The 19,274-nt window shown below is 40.1% G+C and overlaps 1 protein-coding gene across 3 annotated transcripts in view; it reads right to left on the bottom strand.

Moving 5' to 3' along the window:
* Window positions 1-19,274, bottom strand: part of LOC122800798 (NAD kinase-like) — a 673,639-nt gene that overhangs the window by 329,268 nt on the left and 325,097 nt on the right. The gene's annotated exons all lie outside the window — the stretch shown is intronic.

Genomic DNA, 19,274 nt, shown 5'->3' with positions numbered 1-19,274 from the left:
CTCTCTAAGGATATTCATGTAAGCAGCTTCAACAACAGAACATTACTGTGGCCACAAAGCACTGTTACAGGCTGGCCTCGAAACAGCCCCATAATCTCCCACCCCATTACCTTAGTTGGCCAAATTTCACGTCTAGTCGCACATGGAAAGTAGTCTCAACTTCTCCATTCCAGTTTCTCCTTAAAAGAGGTTGTAAAAAGAGGCTGGCTCATGGCAGATAGAGATAGAGCCCTGACTACAACTCATACAACCCAGTTTTGATTAGTGGCTCAAGTGCTGGAGGGGCCATATGAGTGGGAGTGAGCATCTGACATCGGCTCACTTATTCTGAATGTGGAAGAGGGAGGTACACTGTTCTGCTGCTATACCAGCTGTCAAATATAAAGCAGGAGTATAGTGAACAGCATACAGACTAGGACGTACGGTGAACAGCATACAGACTGGGGAGTATGGTGTACAGCATACAGACTGGGCATGTGTGCTTGGTGCTGTCAAGCTACACAAATAATAGCCTTCCAGGAGGGCATGTGCACACTCACAGTAAGTGGGGAGGGATTACAAGTCCCTGCATCAAGTAAGTGCACATGACAGTTGCTAAGGGAAAACCATTAAGTCATCATTACCACAAAAAAAAAAAAAAAACAACTAGGCTGCATAGCCGATAGCCTCCCATGGTTGGCTCTCACTTCAAGGAAGGGAAAAAAATGGGCCTAAATGATCACAGGAGGGCAGATGGTTAGCAGGCAGAACAGGATAAATAATGAGAACACAAAAGGAAAGCTCATCAAGGAAGTAGGAACAAGGAGAGAGAATTATACAGTGTCTGCTACACTCTCAAGTTAATCTATACATCAGCACTATGGTATGACTGGTAGCTGTAGCAGTAAAACACTAAAAAAAGTCCATGGTAGGATACTGTGACTACACACTGCCATGTTTTATGAAAGCAGCACTAGTGCAAATTAATCGTTCTTACAGTAGTCTACCTTCAGTCTCAAGTGCTTTATGACAAATTTATTCTAATTGTGCTTTGTGCAAGAAGAAATGCACAATGATCTACAGTTAGTTTACTCACAACTGAAAGAAAAAGCTACATTCAAAATAACTTGTTCAAGTGTTTCCTGCAGGTATAATAGAAGAAACTGAAAATATTCTGCTACAGAAACATAAGGGTTTCGGAAACATATAACAGATTGTGCAATCCTGTTTTAAGCAGGATTGCTGACTGGGTTACAAAACTTGAATGATACATTTTTTACTTTTCTAAAATAAGTATTACCTATGGGTTTTATTTTTAACTCCCAGCAACCTTCTGGAGTCATGTAATTATCCCTTTCATTACTGTTTACATTTCAAGTGGTAAACTGCCTCTCGTAAACTTGGCCTTGGTAACTGAATGGGGTAAATTCTTCAAACGAGTGGGAATGATACTGTAGCTCACATAACTATTGGCTGGGATAGCTGCTTGAGGAATGCATTTTTCAGGGGGAAGCATTTGGTCAGGTATGTGAATGCAATGGGAAGTGCCCTATATTTCTCTAGTGCTGATTCTACTGATTACCTGTATCCACGGCCAAGTCTATTACCTAACATGGCACTGAGCTACTGCTTTACTCTAGTAAAATGCCTAAAGCCACCAGTTATTTGATGATGAAAAACAGACTCGTGTCCACTCCAGACGTCTGTTTAGCTAACAGTTAATTACATTTTTACTGGATTAATGAATGTCATGTCACTCATAGGTTCATACTAAGCTAACTGCCCTTGCGAGCCATTTTAAGCCTAGACAATTATCCCATGAGAGACTCAAACCCCGCACCTTGTGTTTGTAAGGCAAACACTTTAACCATTAGGCCACCCTCCCAACAAAAAAAACTATGTGGAACTGTGGAAACTAAGTAAATTAGCAGAGGGTAAATGTTGGTTGTTAATAAATAGGCTCATGAGATACATTACAGCACATGTTAAACTACAGTTCAGTTAGTACTAGGTCTCATTTGGGTATTGATAAACTATGCAGGACTCCGGTTGCATAAAAACTCATTCTTCCTTGTCATAATGGATTAATGGTGATGTTTTAGAGAGGAATACAGGTGCAGAAGAGACAAAATTATCAGTATGGTGCCTGGACTGGGTAGGACAGACTCTGCCTTTCCCTCTATGAGCCTCATTAAGAAACAGAGCCACTAACAGGGCATGCAGTAGTACATTTTTAAAAATATTGGATCCTGTTAGATGAGTATTTTATAAATTAATTAACTTTTATTTTATATGTGTTAATTGGGTTAGTCTTTCTAATGACAGCTATTTTACTGAATGACTCAAAAGAAAAGTACTCCAAAAACATTATAAACAAAGTGGCAAGGTGATTTATATGCACAATGCAGTTATTAGAAGCAGAGAGTAGAAACATAGTAGATTGCAATATAACATAAATATGGTACATTTGCTAAGCTACAGGCAATGATAGATAGGTAGATGTAGATCAAACACATAATTGAGGCATACAATAATGCAAAGTTTATGTTAATGAAAGAAGACAATGTGTTTTGTGTTTGTCACTGGTATGAAGACAATGTGGCATAGACAGAGGCATTTGCTGGAGAGATCTCAATATGGTCAGTAGTAAGTTAACATAAGAAAATCTCACATTCTCCTGTACTGGTTAAGGATGGATTTAGGAAAAATTGTCATTTTTTTTTGCATTATTTAGAATTGGGGGTTGGTGCATCTTCATCCACTGTACATATACTGAGCATGTACCATACAGTGTGACGTCCTAAACTAGAAAAGATACAGTGCTTTTCTGAAAGACAGTCTTCATCACGTACAAATCTATGAGTGAATGGCTGCTCTACTTGAACCTCTGGATTAACTTGATTGCCTTGTTGATGTGAGCTGATTATCACCAAATGTAATGTGATACATGTTGCGATCCAGTATCAATGGTGAATAAAAACATGCTCAGGTACTTGAGAAGGATGCAATCAAGGAGCAATGAAGATGATATGATACAATGACATACTATAATAATAAAATGCATTCCAGTAGCAATAAATACAAAATTCTGGTGAACAATCACTGATAAAAAAATCACGACCAAGTAAAAATGGACAAAAACAAAAATATAATAATTTTTTGTATACACGTTATATATTACACAATATATCAATGTTTGCAAATCTCTCTCTCTCATATATATATATATATATATATATATATATATATATATATATATATATATATATAAAAACATACACACACACATTATGTGTTGAAATGCTGGGGGTTTTTGTCAGTTTTACAGTTTGTCGAATTACGCAACAATCAAAGTTTGTTAGATTGATGTTACATAATTAAAATGTTTTTGCCTTTCTCTTCGAGTGTGTGTGACCCTGGAGTTGGTATATGTATATTTAATTTCCAGGAGTGCTGGTGGGAGGGGGGGGGGGCAAGCCTTCCATATACAGCTTTTGTTTTATTTTTAGTAATTGCAATGTAACCTATTGGTTTACATTTGCAATTACTTGCTTTCTAAGATTTTAGTGATGATTAATGGTAATCACTGATGAGTTTGCTCAATGTTTTGTATGTTGATCAACCTTATCCGTGATTACTCATTATAAAACACACACAAAGCAGCAACGACCTGTACACTGTGTTGAACTGAGAAACTAATAAAGTAAAAAATATGATGAACACAAAGCTCACAACTGCGACAATTTTTTTTATTAAAAAAATGAGTGCTTTCCTTCCTCTACAGTTCGGGACTTCATCAGCATATAAAACCATTTAAAACTTGAACATTTATAACTTTCTTCCTTGTCAGGTGAACAGACTCAGCAAACCATAAAATTTAAAAATGAACATTTGTATCTGATGTTGTCATTTTCATTCATTCCTTGACTATTGGGTTCAGATCCGGCCCACACATCTAACTCAGCCGCTTCTTCTAGATCACAGAACACTGAAACTCTTGAGCTCCTACCTTTACCTATAATACCCTAGTTACCTTACATACCTCAGATCTTGTTTGCTGCTATAGTGTTCAGATGTAGGTCACAAATTCTCGAGTGAACAGTCTTTGTGAGTTACAAACTATATTAATTTTAGCTTTAGTCCTTACTTAAACTCTCACAATATCACTATTTTTTCCTTTATATCTTTAGTATTTTTTCTAATTTTTCCTTACTCTTTACAGTAGTTTTTAGTACCACTGTTGGTATTCTGTCCCCTTTAAGTACTCTCTCTTTTACCATTGCTGGCAATTTCCCTTCTTTCTCTTTTACCTTAAAACAAAAAAAAGATATACATTTATAATAGGTTTTTCTTTCTTTTTTCTAACATGTCTGAAAAATCATTATGTTTTAAAAAGTGTGTGGCCTGCAGCCACAAGCTTCCAAATTCAGATGCACGTTCAAAGTGTGTATATTGTTTGGGACCTTCACATATGGATGCCAACTGTGATATTTGCAAGCAAGGGATTTAATTCCAAGACACTTACTGAGCGAAAGAACAAGTTGTCCCTTAGAGGTTTACTGCCCCATAAACCTACTTCAATGGTCTGTGGGGCTCAAACCCCCAAAAGGTCAGATAAAAAGGATATCTTCACTCCAAAGAATCATGTAAGAGATCTCCTGATCTGGCTACTACTTTGACCTCAGCTCCAACCTCCGCGCCAACTCTCAAGCAAGCAAAAATGTCAGATCTGACTGCTTCAGATCTGAAACCTTGACCTGAGAGGTCACCTAGGATCCACGCATCTCAGCTTCTGTCGAAGCTAATCACCTCTCAGCTCCCATCGCCCCTTTTGGCTTCTCCACAGCACCACTCCCGACCTTCATCTACAGCCTCATCCACTCAGTCTTCCAGGACCTTCTCTGAAGCAGACATGGACAGGACAATGAGGAAGTTTCTCAGGACACAGATACAGATAGGAGTTCTTCCGGCTCTGATCCCATCAGGTCCGGAGACCTTTGTCAGTACTACACCTCTGTTATTAGATCCTTCTCCGATTCATCCATCCGTTTCAGAGCCATTGGATCGGAAAGTCCTGGAGTCATCTGCATTGGATATAAAGATGTTAGCATTTTTGACTCTGATGGCATCTCTGAGTGGTTCTGCACTGAGCACTTTGGAGATGGACAACTCTTGGAGCCATAGCGTCAGCACTGGCTCTGGGGTGTTGGATTCGACTTCTGCCTCAAGTAGTTTGCCTGTGGGGTGGTGGGAGCAAATTATCCATAAGCCACCTTACTGGATCTCCCTTCCCATTCTTCAGACTTCTCTACCCTTCTCGGCTCTGACTTCCCAGTCTCATTCACTTCTTTGTCCAGAGCCTCAGTCATCCATTCCACTGGGACAGCCAGCTTGAACTAGTCTCCACACTACCCAGCAAGGTATCTCTTCCGATACCTCTCCGGAGCATCCCACTGACAATGTTCTTCGGAAAAGGAAGTGCAAAAGGAGGCACTTAGACTGGCGAGTCTGTCATTGTAGACACTGACTTTGATGATATCTCATTTGGAGACATCTTAGAACTCCTAAAACAAAGAGGTGGTTGGTCCCCAAATAACCCTTCTCAAGAGGAGTCGGTGTTCCTGGAGGCTTTCAGCACTGGCCTATTGTGTCTATGACACTGGATCGAAAACTGATTTCATCGAATGGCTTTTAAACCGAAAATGCCACTGATAGAAATCAGTTTTGTGGAGGGCTGTGCTCACCACCCCCACTAAATCTATATACCAACTCTGAGATTGCACTACAGTGAGGAAAGGGCACATTTTCTGATCTTCACTGTACCGTGATCTCACAAAACCGATTTCTATCGACAGCATTTTCCATGTAAAAGTCTTTTTTTCGATTAAATCAGTTTTCGATCTAGTGTCACAAACGCAGCCTATCTGCCTCCTGTGTGACTCCACCCATCGAAGAACTCATTGGTTTAGTTTCTCAATGGGCATGGAAGGAGTCTGCCATGATAGAGCTGATCCCCAAGAGACCAGATAGGATCATGGCACCTTCTACAGATAGACCACACTGAAGTAAAGGAGTACCCATTAATGCCATGGTCACAGTGATGTTGACTGAAAAGGAACTGGTGGAACAAAGTTCTTCTGTCCAGCCCCCTAAGAGAAAGTGTAGAGTGCTGGACAGATTTGGGAAGGGTGTCTATACTTCAGCAACCTTAGCCCTTAGGTCACTGAATTATATGGCATATTGTACAAGACTCCAGAGGGATATGATTAAGGAGCTTTCAAAATCCCTCTCTGAGACCATATCCTCTGAGGTACAAAACACTGCTGCCTTGCAGCTGGCTACCCTGATCTATTTTGAATTTGTCCGTGAGGCTCATCTCCCACATGGCTGAAGGTACCTCACAGGCAGAGGGTTCATGCATTTCCATAAGGAGACATGCCTGGATGCACTTATGTGACTTTGTGGAACCCTTCAAATCTTATTTTGTCAATGCTCCTTTTGATGGAATCTCATTACTTGGCCCTAACGTTAAAGAAGTGTTCTATAGCTGTAAGGAAGGAAAAACCCTGTCTGCTGTGCTGTGGGTGCATGTTTTTCAACCCCTCAATGGATCTCTTCTAGGAACCAATGAGGTGGATGAAAAAGGTGGTTTAAGAAATCCCAGAGTCCTTTCTAAGTTCCATGTGGAGACAGTTCCCCAGGGACAGAGGGGGATCTCAAATGGATGATGCTATCACCGAGGCAGAGGTGGGTTGCATAACTGAGGATCTAGGGATTCTTTTTCTGATAGATTCTATCTGTGCTCCTATAAGGAGGTCCAACCGTCCATCTCTGGAGGCAGTCAGGGGTCGTCTATCCCTGCACCAGACAGCCTGGTTAGAAATCACAAAAGATTCATGAGTGCAGAAGATAATATCCAGAGGTTATATAACATCATTTTCCTGTCTACCCTCATTGGTTTCAAAGAAGATCCCCAGTGTTCCACCCAGTCGGAGGGAAGCAGCAGCACTAGAAATTAACAAGCTGCTAGGAAAAAAAGAGTCATCCAAGAGGTACCCCACAGACAAGAAAGAGTTCAGAACTTATTCAAGATTATTTTTAGTGCCAAAAAAGACAGGGGTCTGGAGACCAATTTTGGATCTCAGTAAACTAATGAATTGGCTCAGCATACAACGTTCCAGATAGTCACAGTACTCCATTCTGCCATTTCTGCACAAGGATGACTGGATGTGCTTTACAGATCTTCAAGATGCATATTATCGCATAAAAATGAACAGATGATCCAGGAGATATCTAAACTTCTGGCTGGGCTCCAGTCATTATCAATTCAAAGCACTGCCCTTTGGTCTCACCACAGCCCCCAGGGAGTTTACCAAGTCTATGGCAGTTTTTGCAGCTCACTTGAGACTGCAAGGAGTCTGAGTATTTCCATATTTGGACAACTGTCTCCTAACCACTCCAATCAGGCATCACCTAGTCCAAGCTTGGGACTATTTACTCCAGTTGTGCTCTTGTCTGGTAATTTCTGTCAATTACAACAAATCTCAACTTGAACCAACTCAGAATTTGGAATTCATCAGTCATCTTTTCTCTTCCTCTGTCCTGAATTCAAACAATTCAGTCTCAGGTCAAAAAGATCATTCATAACCATTCGCTTTCAGTTCACCTGATACTCCAAGCACTGGGATCTATGTAAGCAGCAATCATTCCTGTGCCACTGGCAAGGTACCATATGAGAATTCTTCAATGGACACTCGCAACCCAGTGGTCTATTATATTACCCATCAGTCCTTATCCAGTCAAATCAGAATAATGCAAGGTTGCAAAAATTATCTTCTGTGGTGGATCCATTCCAATCAAATACAAGAAGGCCACCCCTTTGTTCTCCCTCAGCCCAAGGCCACAGTGACCATGGATGCTGCTCATACTGGGTGGCAGGGGCAATTCTTGAAAAGGATGACCCAAGGCACATTGTCCCCCGAAAAGGCCAATATGCATGTCAATGTCCTCCTTGTGTTACAAGCCTTCCAAGAAGCTCTTCCAACTGGGATTATTGCGTTTCAGACAGACAAATGTCAGTAGTCTGGTATATCAACAAACAAGGGGGAGTCAGATCTTACCTTCTTTGTCTAGAAGCTATGACAGTATGGCAATGGGTGATCTCATCCAATTGTTTTCTGACAACGATTCACATTCCGGGAACTCCAGCGTGACAGCAGACCAGTTTAACAAGTTTATTCTAATGCTTCATGAGTGGTCCCCACACATGAAAGTGGTGGAGAGGATTTTCCTTCGATGGGGTCAACTGTGTTGTTATCTCTTTGGATCTCCCTTCAACAACAAATGCAACAGGTTCTTTGCCCTAGTCCCCCCAGTGGGGAGTTCCTGAGGAATGCTCTTCTTCATCACTGGCTCTCTGGTTTCCTTTACATTTATCCCGTTACCCCTAACACCCAAATTTCTACAGAAAGCATCTTGATTGAAGAGCACAGTTATCCTCTTTGCCCATTACTGGCCTTGTTAGATCTTGTTTCCCCTTCCTTTGGCCTTACCTTCTACAGCCATTATGAATTCTGGATCCAACTCCAGACCTACTGTCTCACCAGACAGATTTGACTCATCCGGACATTTCAGGCCCCAAGTTGATAGCATGGTTTCAGCAATTCTGTTAATTGCTAGACAGCCCAGTCTCTTCTCCCTGTGCATCACATTCTGTTATCATCCCACAAAGCTTCCGCTAGAAAAATTTACGAAAGTAAATGGAAAAGATTTGGGTTTTTTTTGGGCACATGAAAAGAATTTGGATCCTTTTTCAGCACTGATTTTTAGCTACAATTTTCAGTGAAGTGACTAGCTTCTGAAATGTCAGAGTACACTAGCAGCCATCTCCAACTTTCACTTAGGAGAAAATAACTCCACCTTAGCTTCCTCCAAGTTTTGCAAAGCCTTTTTATGAGGAACATATTTATTTAGACCTTCTCTGAAGGATCCTTCTCCTCCTTGGGATTTAAATGTCTTCAGGCCTTAATCCAACCCCCTGTTGAACCATCAGCTAAATCTGATTTCAATTTTTTGACCTGGAAAACTGTTTTCTTAGTTGATATTACTTCTGCCAGAAGAGTGCTTGAACTTCATGCTCTTAACTTCTAAGCCTTCTTATCTAATTTTTCAAACGGACAGAGTATCATTAAGAGCCATCCCTTCCTTTCTTCCTAAGGTGGTGTCAGAATCCAGCATTAATCAGGTTATCAACCTCCCAGTTTTCTTTCCAAAATTTTCTAATAAAGGAGAATATATGTTACATATGTTGGATGTTCACAGGCAGTTAAGCTTATATCTTCAAAGAACCAAAGGTATAAGGAAATCCAACCAATTATTTGTTTTGTTTACTAACTCTAAATTACGCAAAACAGTTTCTAAAGTGACTCTAGCCAAATGTTTGATAGATTGCATTATCTTTGTCTACAAAAAAGTGGGTTTGCCTACCAAAATCACCGAAAGCCCATTCCAACAGATCTATGGCAAATACTTCAGCTTTTTCATCTAGAACTTGCCTGAATGATATTTGTGCAGCTGCAAATTGGGCTAATCCTCGTACCTTTATCACTCATAACAAACTGGATCTGGTCTCCTGGGGAAGAGCAACCTTTGGCTCAGCTGTGCTCCGGAATATCCTTCCTTAGAGTTCACCCGGGGTTTAGGTAGCTGGGAACTCTGTTCCAACAGCTGAAGAATGAATGAAAATAGCAACATCAGATAAAAAAGTTATGTACTAACCATAGCATTTTATCTGTGTTGTCTATTTTCATTTTTCCTCAACTTCCCTCCCACCAAAACCTTTCCTTTCTTTAATCCTGGAAGACTGAAGGATACTGAAGGAACCACTGTTCCTTTGTTTGAGTCCCAGATTCCATTATTTCATGCTTAACTCTTATACAAGTCTATAGGCAGCAAACTAGATCTGAGGTATGCAAAGTGACTACGGCATTATGGGTAAAGGGAGGTTCTTAAGAGTTGCAGTATTCTATGATCTGGAAGAAGTGTACGAGTCAGATCCAAGGGTTGGCTCCGAACCCAAAAGTTGAGGAAGAATGAAAATGGACAACACAGATGGAATGATATGGTGAGTACATAACTTTTTTCCTATAGATATATATATATATATATATATATATATATATATATCAAATATATTCTGTATGCTGTTCACTAATAACCTACATTCAACCTTAAATTAAATAAATATAATAATTACTCTAATATATTTATTTTATTCTAAAAATGTTATTTAAAAAATAAAGTAATTAATGTATTTAATTAATTTACAGTTTAGTGGAGGTTAATGATGAATATTCATGTTTTTATACACTCCCCAACTAGGGTACTGTCAATCTCTCACACCTGTCAGCCAAATGGTGCTGACCAATGTACCTGGTCATTCAATTCGGTGCCCCAATATGTTTTATATATATATATATATATATATATATATATATATATATATATATATATATATATATATATATATGCATACATATATAGCAATCTATATGGGTCTACTTTAAAAAGTCAACTTATTGGAATATCGACTTTCCAATCATCAATAGAACAAGCTTCAGAATGCCGAGCTCCCAGAACGTCGCAAGTTCACTCCGGGAAACTAACCACTGGGCCACCAATGACTACAATTTGAACAAAGGCAAACTAAATCCTCCAACGTAAGGGGCTTCGCCCCCACAACTAAATATACAAACTCCGAGATCGCACTACAGTGCAGAACAGGGTAAAGCTCACCATGGTGGCCTAGTGGTCAGTTTCCCAAAGTGAAATTGCGATGTTCCATGAGTTTGGCATTCAGAAGTTTCAGCATTGTTGTCTCGATGATTTGAAAGTCAACATTCTGGTAAGTCGACATTTTAAAGTCGATCTATATATATATATATATATATATATATATATATATATATATATATATATATGGTCTATATTACATTATCGAAGTTTCAAAACTTAGAATTTGATATGGTCGACACCATATAATCGAAGTCCTGAAACATCAAAAATGTAATAAAACAACCTACAAAAACAAACCATTTAAACGCTATAAGAAGGGGGCAAGCCCTCCTTTGCCCCCACACCCCCCGCTACTTAAATATACCAACTGCAAGATAGCACTACAGTGCAAAAAAGGAAAATTTTCCCTTTCCAAGATGTACGGAGATCTCCGTTAAAAGATTTGAAGTTTAAAGACTTCGAACATATGGTGCCAACCATATCTGATTCAAAGTTTTGAAACTTCGATCTTCTGATATAGACCCATACATATATATATATATATATATATATATATATATATATATATATATATATATACACACACACATATAAATACATACATATATACATACATATATATATAAATATATATATATACATATATATATATATATACAATATACACATTTATCTATATCTAATATATATATATATATATATATATATATATATATATATATATATACATATATATATATATATATATATATATATATATTACACACAAATAGGCAACATTTAGGGAAATGTACAATATATATGATACAATCGTAAGAAAATTTGTGTAGATATCTGTGACATTTGGTGAAAGTTTAAGTGAGGGAATCCTAATGTTTAGCAACCCATTTGGTTGAATGCCCATTTAGTCAAATTCTACTCGAATGAAAGATGTAGTAAAGTGCATCCAATGTTTAAAAAAGACAAGCATCTTCTGCACAAATACCCCATGTGAGGGAAAAAGTACAGTTTTCTACCTACCATAAATGTAGATGTTCGAGTGTACCCTGCTGCAGTCATCACACTTGGGTTATCCTGTCGTCAGGCGGTCCCGCAGTCGGCCGGAATTCCAAAGTCTTGGTCCGGCGTCGGTTGCTGTCGCTTCTTCCCTGATGTCAGTGCGCCAGGGGTATATATATTGCATCTGACACCATTTTCTTCAGTTTTTCTTGCCCCAGATGTAAGGTGCCCCCAAAAAGGTGGTCAGTAATTAGTACCAAATTAAGCAATTTTTGCACAAACACAAAATCCCTCCAGCTATAAGCAAATACATCAGGAAGGTATTGTAGAGATTTAGCCAGTTAGATCAGAGGGGATGGAGAAAGGGTAACCTGGACTGCAGCAGGGTGTACACTCGAACATCTACATTTATGGTAGGTACAAAAATGTACTATGTTCATCGTGTTACCCTGCTGCAGTCACCACACTTGGGTAGAATCCCAAAGCTAAGGATGGGTGGAGGAGTTATAGGGGGTTAGAGGAGGCTAGAAGGCCCTGCAGAACTGCAGTGGCGAAGCCAGCTCTAGTCTTAGAGTAAAGTGGTAAGTGATAGTGTTTGGTGAAGGTGTGTAATGAACTCCAAGTTGCAGCTTCCAAAATCTCCTTGGTTGGAACCCCCCTGAGGAAGGCTGTAGATGTAGCTGTTGCCCTGGTAGAGTGGGGCCTAATGGTAGCAGGAACTGGTTTTCCATGATGGGTATAGCAAAAATGAATGCAATGTCCTATCCATATGGAAATGGTTTGTTTTGATATAGCCTTCCCTTGTGATGCTGTAGCATAGGATACAAAGAGCTGGTCAGATTTTCTGAAAACCTTAGTTTTATCCAAGTAGTAACAGGGTTGACTGTGAATGTCCAAGGAATGCAGGAGTCTTTCTCCTTTGTTTTGTGGATTTGGGAAGAAGGTGGGTAAGTGGATGGTTTGATTTAAAGCCACACTGGAAACCACCTTAGGCATGAAGGAAGGATTAGTTCATAGAGAAACTCTGTCTTGATGGAAAATGAGGAAAGGTTCCACTGCCATTATTAGTGTCTGCAGCTCTGAAACTCTTCTAGCTGAAGTTATTGCTAGCAGCAGGGCAGTCTTCCATGATAGAAACTGTAGATCTGCAGAGAAAGCTGGTTCAAAGGGAGGTAGCGTAAGTTTTTCCAGAACAAAACTGAGGTCCCATGTTGGTGTAGGTGCTCTCCTGGGGGGCCTAAAGTTTTTTGCCCCTCTGAGGAACTGCCTTAGAAGTGGATGTGAAAATAAGGGTGGATCCGTGTTGTAGTGGGCTGAAATAGCTGATGCATGGATTTTAATGGAAGAAAAAGAAAGTCCTTTGTGCAACATCTCAGTTAAATACTGTATAATCTGAGGCATGTGAGGCTGAAGTGTGTTTTGGCCTTTAGCTTGGTTCCAGGCGCAAAACCTTTTCCATTTCTCTGAGTAGGCCCTCCTGGTGCTGGGCCTCCTAGCTTCCAGAATAACATCCATAACTGCTTGGGAAAGAGAAGCTGGATGGATGCTTAGGTGATTTGCATGCAGCCAGATTTAAGGTTTTGAGCTGGCTGTGAAGAATCTGATTGTTTTGCTGTGTGAGCAAATGGGCAATTTGTGGTAAAATCCAAGATGGGCCCTGGGCCACATTCCTCAATAGTGGGTACCAGTGCTGGCATGGTCAGTCTGGGGCTATGAATATCAGTCGTGGTCTCTCCTTTCTGACTTTCAGAAGCACCTTTGTGAGGAGAGGCAATGGAGGGAAGGCATATACTGTCAGGCTTTTCCAACTGAATGAGAGCGTGTCCACTTTCGAAGCTTGATGGTGAAGTGTCCTTGTACAAAATTTTGTTAGCTGATAGTTTTGAGGACTGGCAAACAGGTCTATGTCTGGAAGGCCCCATTTTTGAGTTATCATTGCAAATACTTGTGGATCCAGTTTCCACTCGTGGGGATCCATGATGTTTCTGATGAGGTCGTCTGCCAATGTGTTCTTTTTTCCTGGCAGGAATCGAGCTTGTAACTGAACTTGGTAAGCCAGAGCTGTGTTCCACAAGGTCATTGCTTGCCTGCATAGAGGGTAGGAGTGTGTACCCCCTTGTTTGTGTTTGTACCACATTACTGTGGTGTTGTCCGTCCTTATTGTAACTTGTCTTGGATGTAATAGAAATTCTTGAAGGCTGTCAGAGCATTCTGTACAGCTAACATCTCTTTTTGATTGATGTGCAGATTTCTTTGATCTGTAGTCCATACGCCTTGAACGCACTGTCCTGCCATGTGTGCCCCCCAGGCATAGTCCGATGCATCTGTTGTCATAGTTTGCCTGGCTGGGGGCAAGGTGAAAGGCTGACCCTTGATGAGGTGACATGCCTGTGACCATCATAGAAACTCCTGTTGTAGGCAGGGAATGAGAGATATAAATATGTCCAAGTTGTGGCTGTGTTGAGACCTACGCTTTTTAGGTACCACTGTAATTTCCTCATATGCAGCTTTGCAAATGGTATTAGCAGTATGCAAGATGCCATGAAGCCCAAGGCTTGCAGAATTGTTCTTGCAGGTAGTTGGGTCTTTGTTGCCATTGTTTTGAAATATTGAGTCAGTTGTAGTTGTTTGTCTGACGTCAGATAAGCCTTCTGGGCTGTTGTATTCAAGCTGGCACCCAAGAATGTCATATTTTGTGAGGGTACTAGTTTTGATTTCTTTTCGTTTACTGTGTACCCCAGGCAACTTAGAAGATGTTTTACAAAAGCCAGATGTTGTAAGAGAATGTCCTTGCTTTCTGCTTGGATGAGGCAGTCGTCCAGGTATGGGTATATTTGAATTCCTCTTTGTCTGCAGTATGCAATTACTGGTGCCAGGCATTTTGTGAAGACCCTGGGCGCAGTAGATAAGCCAAAGGGCAGTGCAGAGAATTGGTAATGGGTTGAACCTGCAATGAAATGGAGGTATCATCTGCAACTTTGTCTGATAGGGACATGCAGGTATGCCTCCTTGAGGTCCAACGTTACTAGCCATGCTTTCTTGCCCAACATGGGAAAAAGCTGCTGTAGTGTTAGCATCTTGAATTTGGGTACTTGTAAGAAGGTGTTTAGAACTGAAAGGTCCAGAATTGGTCTCCCGGCATTGTCCTTTCTGGGAACTAGAAAGAGTCTTGAGTAAAATCCTTGGCCTTGCTCTCGTGTAGGTAGCAGTTGAATGGCTCTCATGTCCATGAGAGCTGTAATTTGTTTTTGTGCCTCTGCCCATTGATTTTGTGGCAGGTTTGGCATTCCTCTTTTCATTGGCAAGGTGTGAAAATGGAATCTGTATCCTAGTGAAATTATGTCTAGGACCCATTTGTCCTTTGTGACAATGTGCCAGTTGTCTGAAAAAAGTGTGAGTTTTCCTCCCAAGGAGGCTGCCAAGAGAGTGTTGCTTGGCCAGATGAGGTGCAAGTCATTGAGTTTGTCTTCTGGTAGTTTGGGACCTGTCTTCTCCTCCCTTCTGTGTTGCAGTGCCCCATTGTCGAGGTTTGTATTGGGCTTGTGGTTGTCCTCTGCCTCTTGGACGTCTGTATTTACCCCTCTGTGGTCTGTCAGTAGCTGGAAAGGACCAATTTTCTGTTGGCCAATTTCTGCTGAAGCGAGGGGGCTGTACCTGTAGAAAATCTTTGACTGTCTGCATAGATTTTGCCTTATCCTCCATTTTCTTTAAGACTTCTTCTGCTTTAACTCCAAAAAGAACATCCTGCTGTAAGGGAGCATCTAGAAGCTTTGCTTTAACATGATCAGGCAGAGTTTGTTCCTTTAACCAAGCATGCCTACGTATAACAGACCCAGTGACAGCTGCTCTGCAGGAAGCCTCCAAAGAATCAAACCCACATTGTAAAGTATGTTTGCCCACCTTTTCAGTTGCATGCAACAGATCCTGCATTTCTTTCAATTCAGACTGTAGAGGGAGTGTGCTCATTTTTTGTTTTAACTGAGACATTAGAAATTGCTGATATTTTAGCATGTGAAATTGGCAATTTAGTGCCCTCATAGCTAGAGTGGCTGAGGTGTAAACCTTTTTCCCCCACCTGTCGAGTGCTCTGGAATCCCTTTCAGAGGGTACAGGATTTTTTGCCATAGAAGCCTTAGCCCCTTTGGGACCCTGGGAGATAGTCTCTGGATCAGCAACAGGGCTTTTATAAAGGAATTTGTGGGAATCAGGCACTCTATAGTATCTGTCAGGTTTGGCTGGAGCAGGAGGCAGAGAATCTGGGTTCAAACTGGATTCTAAGCAAACATCATCCACAATGTCTAAAACTGGGGGGATGGCAAGTGGTCTGTGCTGGGGGAGTAAAAGAAACTCTCTGAGCCTTTTCTTTGAGTCAGAATAGCCCTGACCTTCCCAGTGAAAATGTTCCCTCATAGTGTGTAAAGTTTCCCCAAAGGAGTAGTCTTCAGGAGGAGAAGCTGAGGGAATAGAATCCTCAGCATCGGAATCTTCATAAGGGGAGAAGGAGTAATCCTGGTCCTCAGAGGAGCCTGAGGAAATAGATACTTGAAAAAACACCAAAAGGCCAGCAAGAAGAGTTCCACTGTTTAATGTGAGGTAAAATCAATCGGACCAAATTGTCCTGCTCAATAACTCAAACTAGTTTCGGCACACGCCTTCTTCAGTGAGTGAAAACAACAGACATGCGGACAACAACCAGACGTCTATATATATGACCCATAGCCAATAGGAAAGGAGTCAAAATAAATCAAACTTAATATGCAAATGTTTACATACTTGAAAGGAAAATATAAATCCATGAACACATGGATGTATATATATGAATGCAAATTGAATAATAATTCATGTTAAATATACAAGATGATGGTAACAGCAAAAATGTATGGAAATATATAAAAAATATATGAAAAGAGTTGCTGTACCCATAGCATGTTGTAATCTGGGATAAACATTCCTGATAATAACTGTACATCTTTCACAACCAAAATAGATAGCAATGGTGCATATGTAAGGCAGTCAATATAAATCATGATATAATACATGCACCAACAATAATACAAACACTATCATACATAGAATGATTAAAGATGGTCATTTAGTCCAGGTGGGAATAATGCACCAAGATGTGTAATCCAGTATTTTTCTTTGTGACTTAATTTTCCTTGCCAACCTAGTTGGTTATGTCTATTTCCAGTGATTTTGTCTATAATGGTAAACATAAATTTGGCAGTTGGATGTTTAATGGTATGTAAATATAGAGCATTGGACAGTTTATGATTGCGGATATCACTACGGTGTTCCCCTATCCTGATTCTCACTGAACGTGAAGCTTTACCCACATATAATGATTTACATTGGCAAGTTGCCAAGTAGATGACCCAACTAGTGGAACAATTACCAAAGACTCTTACATCATATACTTTGCTAGTATTAGAACTGGTAAATTGTTTCAACTGATTGACTTGAGCGCATGAAATACAATGTCCACATCGAAATGTTCCTAATAATTCATCCCCTGTGATGGTAAGTTGTTTGTATTTAGCTCCACCACTTTCCCTCTGTTTATAATGGGAAAACAAAGTTCCCAATGTTTTTCCTCGCCTGAATGAAAATGAGCATTGATTGTCCAGGATACCCCTCAAAAAGTCATTGGCTAACAGAATATTCCAATTATTGTTCACTGCTTTCCTAACTGTTTGGTGATTTTTGCCCAAAGTAGTAATGAGTCTAATTTTGTCACCCTTGGAGTTGTTACTTCTCTCCCTATATTCTAACAATGTCTGCCTTTCCTGCTTATCTGATCAAAGTCTGGCGGATTCAATGTCAAAAATGGAGTATCCTCTATCCAAAAATCTGGATAGTAGATCAGCTTTCGCATGTGTATAGTCCACTTCTGAAGAATTGATTCTCCGTATTCTCAAATATTGAGATTTGGGGATGTTGCGGATGGTGTGGCGTGGATGCATACTGGTAGCATGTAGCAAGGAATTAAACTGGGGATATTTATGATGGATCTTGGTGTTAAGTGTATGGTCACTGTTTTGATATACAGTGACATCCAAAAAGTCAATTTCATCTCTATGTGATGTAATAGAGAATTCAATCCCCCAAATGTTGTTATTGAGATACTCCAAAAATTCTTGGAGATACTCGGCATCAGCACGCCACACCATCCAGCAATCATCTAAATATCTCTGCCATATGTCCATTTCTACTAGATATATGTTGTGTAGGGGATTGTAAATGAGGCATTCCTCTAGGTAGGCCATAAAGAGATCTGTGTAGATTGGGGCAAAAGAGGCCCCCATGGCCGTACCCTGTAGTTGCCAATAACAATCCCCTTGGAAATAGAATACATTTTTGGTCAGGACATGTTCAGTCATGCAGATAAGCAGAGTGTTAAAGCCTGGAGGGTATAGTTCAGCCTTTGTTAGCCAGTGTTCTAAAGCTTGAAGCCCCGCCCAATGTGGTATACTGGTATATAAAGATTTTACATCCAGTGTACACATCAACCATTCGGGCTCAAGCTGAGTATCCTCAATGATTTTCAAGAATTGTGTGGTATCCTGGATTCTAGCCCTAACTAATGACAGTAAAGGTTTGAGAAATTGAGTAAGGAATGCAGAAAGTGGTTCAGTGAGTGAGCCATGGCCAGAAACAATTGGCCTACCTGGGGGATGTGTAATGGATTTATGTATTTTCGGAAGTAAGTATAAAATTTGTTTAGCTGGATCTTTGACCTGAAGATGTTGAACATTTTTTTGGGTGATGATACCCTCATCCAATGCAGATTGTAAGAATGAATCAATCTCTTGTTTGAATTTGCCAGTGGGGTCAATACCCATGTGCATGTAACAATGAGAATCCGACAGTTGTCGTAGACCCTCATTGACAATAATCCATATTCAAAATGACCACTGCTCCACCCTTGTCCGCTTGGAGAATAGCTATGTTATGATTGGCTCTAAGTTCTGATAATGCCACCCTTTCAGCAGTAGTGATATTGTTTGGACTGATTTGACCTTCAAAAAGGGGAAAATGTAAATCTTTCATAACAACCTGTTGAAAAATGGCTACATTTTCATTCATGGGGGGTTGAAAGGTGGATTTGTGAAATACAAAATCAGTAGATCTTTGAGTGGTAGAACTATCCTGTTCAGAAAAAAATTGTTTAAGATTTAGTCTACGACAAAAGTCAATCACATCTAATGAGATTTGATATTCATCAGAGAAAAAACCGGGAACAAAGTTCAATCCTTTATTCAGTACTTGCTGTTGGTCATCTGTAAGAACATAATCAGATAGATTTAGGACATTTTTAAATTCTGTGGTAATTATTTCAGCAGAGCATGTATTAATCCTGTCATAGAGTCTGTTCCGATATCTGTTTCTATGTTTCCTCCCCCCTCTGGGTTGCCTCCCATACCTAAAGGGTGTTGGATATTCGTTTTCTTTTTAAGGGGTGAGTTGGCTGTTGTTCCACTTTCACTGTCAGTGTAAGATGA

The sequence above is a fragment of the Protopterus annectens genome, chromosome 4.part1 (genome assembly GCF_019279795.1).
Source record: "Protopterus annectens isolate FY-2018-M chromosome 4.part1, PAN1.0, whole genome shotgun sequence".
Classification (NCBI taxonomy): Eukaryota; Metazoa; Chordata; order Ceratodontiformes; family Protopteridae; genus Protopterus; species Protopterus annectens.
Note: the sequence above shows the minus strand (reverse complement) of the source record. Positions and strands in the feature narration are given on the sequence as shown.